The sequence below is a fragment of the Haliaeetus leucocephalus genome, unplaced genomic scaffold (assembly GCF_000737465.1).
Source record: "Haliaeetus leucocephalus isolate CR32 unplaced genomic scaffold, Haliaeetus_leucocephalus-4.0 Scaffold932, whole genome shotgun sequence".
Classification (NCBI taxonomy): Eukaryota; Metazoa; Chordata; class Aves; order Accipitriformes; family Accipitridae; genus Haliaeetus; species Haliaeetus leucocephalus.
Genome location: NW_010973368.1, coordinates 4570907 through 4580649, shown reverse-complemented (window position 1 = coordinate 4580649; position 9743 = coordinate 4570907).

Genomic DNA, 9743 nt, shown 5'->3' with positions numbered 1-9743 from the left:
TTTGATCTGCTGATTCATTTCAGCATCTTGGATTTAAGTGAGCATGTAAGGGAGGGTTAACTGCATGACCTCTAGTGCCATAATCTGGCAGCAGTGGGCTTTTCTAATGGTTTCTAATCTCTGAACTTCTGGGGTTTTTCCCCAAAGCTGCTTGATACCTGAACTGTTCCCTAGGGTGTGGAGTAAAGTCATTCGTAGCTACCATGTCATACTTGGAGAGAGACACAAAACTAGGAATGTCATTTGTTTGAGTTTGTCTCGCTTGCTATGCCAAGTATTTGTAAATACATAGGAAATAAAACAAAACGTTGTGGGTTCACTAACTTTAAATCATTGGGATTGGTACCTAATTCATGGAGACACCACAGCAAAAGGTGAGCTGAGAAACAGTTTGAAGGAAGATAGGTTCATGGTATCCTCTTCATAGCAAGAAAGCAGCATATTGATACTTCCCAGAAGGACACAAACAGGAGAGCCAGTCAGAGGAGTGAATGGACAATACAATAAAATCAAACTTGCTCATGGGGTCAGAGGGTAGCTGGTCTTTCAAATCCAAAAGCAGTTTCTGTTTCTGCCAGGAATTAAGTATATGTCTTATATTCAATTATGCCTTTGAGTACATAGTCTGGGCTCTGAGGAGGAGGAGGGACACCATAGTTGTGATCCTTAGATTGTTTTTGCCTTACAGTGTAGTAGGGATGGCATTAGCTGGTCATCTCTGGAGTTTGTCCTTTCTTCTTAGCATCCTGACCTGTAGGAAAGAGCTGGGCAGCAGCTACTGAGCATAGAGGAGTTGGTGCCAGGGGACAGCAAGGACTGGTGGCTCCCTGGGGGTGGGCTGCAGGGAACCCTGCAGGGCAGGGCCTGCCAGCCCAGGCTCATCCCACCACCGCAGCCAGGGGCACTGGGGCAGCCCCAGCCCTGGGCATCGGGCACCTCCCTGGGGATGGGAACAGGCCAAGGCTGGGCTGTGCTGTCAGCTCCCTGGTGGGGGTTGGAGACCAGCAGCCTATGGTGTAGCTGATGCAGGGACTGGTGGCCCTGCAGGGACTGAACTGGGGTCCTGGGCCATGGGCAGCATGGGGGGAGACCCAGGTGAGGGTATCAGGGCCCTGGCAGTCAGGATTAAAACACCGTGAGCTGTTTAAAAACAGCATCGGAAACCTCATGCCGTTTTCCTGGTTTGGGGTCACCAAGTGGCTGGGGCTGGATCTGGGCTCCCTGAGTGTGCTCCCACTCTTCCTTTAGTCTGAGTGAGCTTGGTCTGAGTTAGTTAACTACATTTAAGTCTTTTATGCACCAGTTTTGTGCGACTTCATTGTCAATCCAGAAGGAATTTGGCCTCTTCTAAGTGATTCCCATCTGTAAATAAAATGTGCTCCTGGCACCCTTCCAGCAGAGAGAGCTACTGGTGATGCCTGCGTAGCACCAAGCAGTATCATACAGAGGTGCTCAAAATTAGAATGGAGAGCTAATTTGGGTCAGGAAAGAAATGTAGCAGTGTTAGGTGCATGCATTTAAAAGAGAGGGTAAGGAGCCCAGTGAGATCGCTACATTAATGCGACTGCACTGCTTTGGGTCCTAGGGTTGAATTGGACATCTCTTAACTGCACTATATGGCAGACACCCCTTAGAGGCTTCAGTTTACATTTCTAGCTGCTTACACCCCTCAGGTGCTTTAAAGTGCTTCTGACGCAGAGGAAATATTCCCTACTGAGTCACCCCTTTCACTTCCACAGCACCACAGCTCTGGCCCTTTGTGGGGACACTGGGGACTGACACAGACTCTTTAGCAGCAGTACCCCAGTGAATCACTCCTGTGGAAACAGCCAGAAATTCTGCGTGTGACATTTGCAGAGCTTCCAAAGATGTAGCTCTAACTATGTTCAGCCCAGGCCGCGCACATATCTGTGAGGTTTCCACTGTCTTCTGCCCAGGGTGCCATGTGTGTGAAATTGTTCAGACTCTTATTTTGACTAGAAGAGGCCTAGCCAGTTGCAAACTAAGAATAGCCAAAATATAACTGTCAGCATTAAAATATATATATATACATAAAAAAATTAACTGCTAGGAAAAGAATGTAAAAAATGGAGCGTGTCAGTAAAATATTTTGGCATTTCATTGGTATAAATACCCAGACTCCCTAAGCACTTTCAATGCACAATCTAGATTTACTGCCTTTTCGAGATGGCTGAAGTGGTAGATTCTTTAAAGCCTGACATGACTGACCATAAGCATGAATTGTACAAATCCAGAGTTACAATTTTATGGCCTGTGTGAACACTTTTAACTGTGTGCTTTAGAGATTTATTGAGGTTCTCTATGTTTGAAGTGTTTTTGTGAAGAAAATTAGAATGTCAGTTAAAAATGCGAAAATGAGCAATAAATTCTCTTCGGTTTTGGGAGGTCGAAGGCAAAAATCTGTTGGTTTGCATCTCAAATAAAAGCCCCCCTCTAAGGAAAATCAATTTTTCCCCTCATCTTCTCTCCTATTTTTTAAAGTTGATTCAACTTGGTGAAGGTTACCAGGCCAAGAACTTTAGACCCGGAGGACGAAAAATGTCTAAGCTTCACACAGCCAGGAAAATGCAAGTAGTGACAGGACAAGTTCCCCTTTGTGCTGTTCCCCAGCCAACATGTTGGTGCTTTCATTCATGCAGTTCTCAGGTTCCTAGACTACTGCACAAGGCTAGCTAGTAATTGCATGGAAACCCTGTACCTCATTTCAAGAAAGCATGTAACAGCTGTCACCTTTCAGCATCAAGACGACCTGAACTGGTGACTTCAACAGAAGCCACATCTACATCCTTCTAGTGCAAGGAACCATATTTCAGACTTGACTCAGCTCATCACCTCCCGTCCTCATTGCCTCAGATTCCTGCTGAGACTGACTGCAGAATGACGAAAATAGCAAGACAAGGCATTTCGTGTTATATTTCTGATCTGTAAGGAAAAGCAAAGAATGAGAAATGTCAGGAGTAAAGCCAGCCTTAGGAGATATCCTCTTCCCAGACAAAAGAGACTTGGAAGCACAACCAGCTTTATTTTAATGCCTTTCTGAATAAAACCTCTGGATCTCTTGATGCATGGTCCACTGCTAATGTGATCAAATCATACTTAGACTGTCTGTGGATTTCTAAAGCACCTACCACTGCCGCAGCTAGGTGACAGATTACAAGAATTAGAAGAGACATTGCTGCAGTTCCATTTATACCATATTCTCTGTCCCCCTAAGGCATTTAAAGATGGATTCTCTGGTCTCTGCTAAATTTGCTTTACACTGGTTATGGAGCATAGAGAGAACTCAAACAGGCAGGAGATTCCCACAGGAAAATTCCCTCAGTACAACGGAGGACTGTGCCAGTTGTATAGCTGCCTCTTCTCTGCTCACCGTCCCTCATCCCTCTACTCTCAGCAGGAACAGGATGAAACAAAGTGCTATATTACAACAGATCTTTCTCTGGTATAAGGTCCATTATCTTGTTTGTGCTGGTGGTGTAAACTGGAGTATGTGATTTATTGTTATATATTCCAGTTGGATAAGGCGGCTAAGATTTGGACATCTGCCTCTCCAGCATGCCTTAGTCAAAGGTCAAGGTCTCTCTTTACTCTAACTGTTTTGCAGGATAGCCACAGGGAAAGACACCCACTGTCTGTTTGGCAAATGACTTCGTAGAGAAGGATTACTGTGTGCAGGAGCACCATGTATTGGTCTTGGCCTGAGGTCAGGCTGAGCTGTTACTCCACTGGAGAACATGACATTTTCTGGATCATGAGATCTTTTTGCCTCTGAGGATGACAAAACAGAACTATGGGCTTCCCAACCTCAACCTGCTCACAGGAAAACCAATCATTGTTTCTTTTCTTCTTTTCTCTTGCCTATGTTTTCACACAAACTAATCACAGACTCTTTTTACTGACTGTTGTTGATAATCTCCTCCTGCCCCCCAAATCTCTCTAAACCAAGCCAGCCAGCCTAGTCATTGGAAAGGGGTTAGTTTCAGGTGACAGTTTTACCTGGATTGATAATCTGCCCATTATGCAATGAAAGTGCAGTTTAAATTTCTCGGGTTTTATTAGTCTTCCAGTTCTTTCCCAATTTGCTCCTACTGGGCCCTGCAGCTGGTTAGCCAAAACTCATCCTGTACTTACTGCAGCCCAGAGAACCTCAGGACATTCCTTCTGGGCTTGTCAAGTCTAGCTCCTTGCTTGTACAGCCAGCCATTTCATACAAACAGTTGAGTAAATGTATCTAACTGCCTCTTAAAACCAGCTTGGTTTTTGGCCTTACTAAACCCATTGGGAGGCCTTCACAGAGCGTCAGTGCTCTCAGCATTAGAAACCTGACAATCCCTAGCCTAAATGTATGCATGGCTAGTTTATACCCATTTGTTCTTGTGCCAGCATTGTCCTTTATCTTTAAATAGCTCTTTCCTCCTCCCCATGTGTTCACCCCCTGAAGTATTTATTTATAGATTGCAATTATATCCCCCTTTGCTAGGCTAAACAAGCCAGGCTCCTTAGTTAATTAAGCTCTGGTGAATGATGCAAGGCCAAGCATCGTGGATGCCCAAAATCTGCCTCAGTCAGGGCTACAGCAACAGATTGTCAGGAGCCAAAAAGGACACACCTAATTTTTACCGGAGCTGATTCTAACTGCCCTCCTACTTAATGGGAAGCTTCTTATTTCAAGCTGTGATCAAGTCTTCACTAGCCAGTCCTCCATTTTATCTTTAAGGTAAGGCAGATGTGGGCTGCCTTTGATGCACCCTGTTCCATCCTGCTTGACATATCCAAGCGGCTGGGTAATCCATCCTACATTAATCACGTCGGGGTTTATTTTTAAAGTAGAATTAAGAAGTGAAAAATACGCGAACCTCAGTTGCTTGCTTGTTCAAAACATGTCCAGACAGAAACAGCAAATGTGTGAGAGGCAACAGTCCTGCATCAGCTCTGGGAGATGGGCCGGAGGAGTTAACAGGGCTTTTCCATCTCTAGCCTGTAGGACTGTTGTAATTCATCATTTCTATAGCACCATAAATTAGATGGCACTTCGCAAGCACAGAGGCAGTTCTTGCCTTCCTGAAGTCTATAGCAGGACTCTCAGGATGGGGTGCCTGGCTGAGGCACTCTCTTCCCCAGAAAGGCTTCCGCTGTGAATACCATGCCTACAGGACTATGTGACAATACTGCCCCATTGTCCCATTTGGAGTGGGAGTAAAAAAGCCGGGGAAGGCAGAGGGCTTTTTTCCCAACTCCCCCGTATCACAGCTGGACTTCTCGTCTCTCCACGGCCTGTTTTAGCATTGCCCGGATGGAGAATAGGCTTCTTGGGGCTTTGATGCAGTCTGGCTGTCCTCCAGCAATATCCACAGTACTCCCTCCCCTCCCATATGCTCTCCATTAACATCCTCCTGTCTGCTGAATAAGGAAAGAATAACTCTCCCAGCCCCAGCCAGAGCCCCTGAGCCAGGGGAGTTCATCAGTCAGACTGGTTTCTCCTGAACCCAGAATAGGCCTCGTTAATGGGCCAGGAGGGGATTTTATTTTGCCTTTCAGCTAGTGGCTGCTCTGAGCCAGGAGTAGAGTCAAGTTACTGTGTCCGGGAATCTCAGCTATTCCAAGAGTAGGAGCAAGTGAGCTGCTGACTCAGGAGGTTTCCTAGTACTTTCAAGCAGGGCTTGGTCCTGTCAGAGCAAACTGAACCATTGGTCTTGCTTTCTTCTAGCCCCAGGACAGGGATTATCAAAAGTCACAGCCGACTGGAACAAGCCGGGGAATGGAACTGGAGCAGGACTGTGGATCACACCCTTTCCTGGCATGGACACAGGTCCTTGCAAAGCCTCATATTAGTCCTTTACCCTTTTTAACTCCCCTCCTTGGAGGGCTGTTTGGTATAGTACAGACATCCACAAGCTATGAGGCAGCTCAGCTTTATTTGCACCATTTTCTAAAAGGGAAGATAAAATCAGAGGGAGAAACAGACTTATAAGGCAAAATGTTTCATTGCAAATCAGTGTCAAAAGGGAGACTGATGTTCAGGAATCCCTGCCTCCCTTGCTTCTGTTTTGTGCAGGGATGCAGGAGGATCTCTCCTGTGTAGCTAAATCTTCCTTTGGGCTTCCCAGACCCTGGAATGGAGTCCCAGCCTGTGTGTGGGACAAGCGGTTAGAAGTCATGCTGAGGTCAGGATTCTTGTCCTCATTTCAAGTCTGCCTACATGCTTTTACCTCCTCAAAAGTGACCAATTTCTAGAGGTTAGCAGAGAAGATGAGGCTACTAAAGCAGTCCCCTGCACTCACCCCTCGCGAAGCAGCACATACTCCTTTGCACAGAGACTGAAGTCACTGGAGAGCATATGTTTGTACGTTTGCACCCTTGCATCTCCCAGCACCACTGTGACTCCAGCTGGCCCATTATAACATGTCTCCTCTAAGCCCCTGCAAAGTTCTGTCAGCAGAGAGAGCCTCAGCTCTCTTCTTCTAGGTCGTGTTAGTCCTTTCGTCTTTGCTGCCTCTCTCCCTGGGCTGTTTTCTCTTGCTCTCTTATTCCCTTCCTCAAACTTACTTCAGCAATGAATAACCAGCCTAGTACGTAAAGGGCGGTTGGGTACAAGCTTGTATTTATAAAAGAGAAGGTTTCTATCTGCCTGCAGCTATTGGCCTGTCTATCCCAGCCACATGCCCTAAGACTAGGATCTGATATAGGAGCAAAGACCGGTAGGCGCTTCTCTTAGTTTCCTTCAGTCTTGAAGATAGAAAGGTCCCCAATTTGAACAGCTAAGGAGCTCTTGGTTCAGGGCCCAAAAGCCACCTGTCTCTGCAGTATGGCCAGATGGGTAGGATGCCTCTCTTAGCTAGCATCTGACAGAGATTTCCCTACGTAAGGACAGTTTTCAGCTACCTTTTTAAGGACTCAATATCCCTTTAGAGGTGCCCAACATTACAACGGTGACAAGCTGCAGACTAAGGCTCTGGCCCACTTACCTTTGGCATGCTGCTTGCTTTAGATCATGAGCTCTGTAGAGGTCCACAGATGGTGCCCAGGAGTTGTGATGGGTACAGGGAATCAGCCAGGGAAGAAGAGTGTGCTCTGGGACATTTTCTTTTCTGGAAAACTGACACGTGCTGATTTTTCTCCATCACTTCTTAATGCACCATTTGGATTAGGATGGGAGTCCCATCTACAGAGTTTGTCCATTGAACAATGGCCCAAAGGAATCTAGGTGTCTTCCTCCAAAATTCTTTGAATCAGAGGGGACTGAACTGTTTTGTTTCAGCTAGCCAGGACATGAATTAAGTATGTGGGACTGGAATAGAGTGAAAACAAACTGCAGAGAGCAGTGCCTGTAGGAATAGATTTCATTTGGCCTGCTTGCTACCCATGGGATAGGAGTCCCTGTAAAAAAGGCAGGACAAACCTGCTCTGATAAATATGACCGGGTGAAATAAGTTATTACTCAGTCATCTAGTTCAGCAAGTTACATGTGGTATCTCTAGAAAGTTGGTAACACCCCAGAAGTCACTAACTTAATACATGTGTAACTGAGGTCTTGTCTCATATTTAATAGCAACTCCAACTGGGCTTGCATGACAATCCAGAGAACGGTGGGGAATGCCAACATGGGCCTGAATAGAGTACTAATAACCCCTTAGTATCTAAGATGCCTAAGAAAAAGTCAGCAGAGCATTTGTATTTGTAGCCAAGGCTTATTTGCAAAAAGTTATAGAAATGTGATAAACAAGACACCATGCTACAGTTGTATTGGCTAAAAAGCAGGAATCCAGGCTGAGGACAAAGGATGGACACAGAGGGATGGTGGGGATGCCCTGAGCAGGATCTCTCCCATCTGAGGGCAATGTTCAGAAGATGCTGTGAGCATCAAATGTCCAGCTTCAGAGACAAAGACTGTCTCAAGGGTGTCTCGATAAACACAGCTAAATTATCAGGATGCTTTATCTCCTCAGAGGGAGGGAGCCCAAATGCTACAGTGTTGCAAGGCAGCCAGAATAGCATGTGCTGTGTGACATGAAACATTTAAGCACACATGGGCTTTGTGGTGTTCCCTGCCAATCTGCGAAGTATCAGTGTGGTGACTTGTAGTGCCAGGAGCTGGGTTAAGGAGAGGAGTTCCCTGGTGGGCATAACCTAGCTGCCGTCCTACATGGGGCACATGGCTGAAAGGTGTATCTCGTCTACGGGGAAACCCTGAAAGGTCCCCCTGTCCCCTCCAAAAAAAAAAAAAAAAAAAAAAAAAAATCCGCCCCATCTCTGCCTTGCAGAGAGTCCTGCTCCTCCTCCTCCTCTAGCTATGTACCCGAGGAAACAGAAATACTCTTCAAGTTCCCCAGCTTGTCCCAGCTTTGCAGAGCAGTGGCTGTGACAGGGGAGGAGTACAGCATGTAAGGGCTATATCCTGTGCCCAGGGACTGCCCTTCCCTCTGGATGACTTCTCTCCCATGTGCAGAGGTGACTCCTGGTGAGGCAGTCATCATCCAGCTGCTTCAGGTGATGCACATGTGCCCACTTGACTCTCTCCTGGGAAACCTCATGCCTTCTTTAAGGGTTGCTCCCACCCATCCATATTCATATACGTGTAAACAGCATGATACTACATTAACACAGTTGAGACCTATGATAATGGTAACGAAACATGAAAGCTTCTCCCCTCATCCTTGTTTTTCTGGTTTGAAAGAGCAGGGTGTGAGTCCTTGAATGGATGGGAGAGAGGTAGGTTCTCTTTCTAACAACTTAACAGCCCTGCTCCAGCAATGCCTGGTGCAGCACTGGCAAGGCAGCTGCATTGCAACTGCTTATATGCAACTCAAGAGCTTCGGGTCACTTTTGACCCGAGGTGGCGTTTAGTGTTGCTGGTAATTGTTAATTCCTTACACAAAGCAAACAAAAATTGCTGCTGCACCAGCGCAGTCACCTGCTGTGGTTCACCCAGGGTGAAAGGAGCGGGCAGTGATGACCTGGCTGATGCAAGAGAGTGTTCCATGCTGCTCCATGCCTTTTGGGGAGATCAGGGACATTCAAAGTCTTTCAGAGTGCACATTAGCTGGTTTTCCTCTCCCGTATGTTTACAACCCGCAGTAAACGTGGGAACTGTCTACCTGACGGTCTTGTGGAAGGAGGTAAATTGGAGTGCTTATTGGTGTGTGACTTGACGTGCACAGGAGAGGGACATGCAGATGTCCCTTCCCTCCCAGGCCAACTGGGAGGGTGGCTGGAAGGGGCTGGATGTTGGGAGGGGGAATTACCCACTGAAGATGACCAGGATCTGTAAGGGCACAAACCAGTGCCCCAAGCTTTTTGCAAATGGCTTCCTCTGCTCTGAATGCCAAGGGCTTGCGAAGCGAAAGGAGATAAATGCCATTTGCAGAAGAGACGGGATTTTTTCGCCTTGTTGCAGGCAGGACCAGCTGCGTTCCAAACCCGTGACTGCAGCAGCCGTGACCCCTCTGAAGGGAAATCTGAGCCCGCAAGCAGTTGTGCTGGGGAAGGCTATGCTCTCACGTTTCTGTTTTGTTTTGGAGCCTCTGATAAGTAGTGGGCTAGCTTTTTTCCTTCCTTTCTTTTCTTTCTTTCTTTCTTTCTTTCTTTCTGTCTCTCTGTCTTTCCCTTTCTCTCCCCTTCTTTCTGTCTTTCCCTCTCTCTCTCTCTTTCTCTTTCTTTCTTTCTTTCTCCTCCTCCTCCCCCCCCCCCCCCAACCGTCTTTCCCACCCCCCCGGGGAGAATTT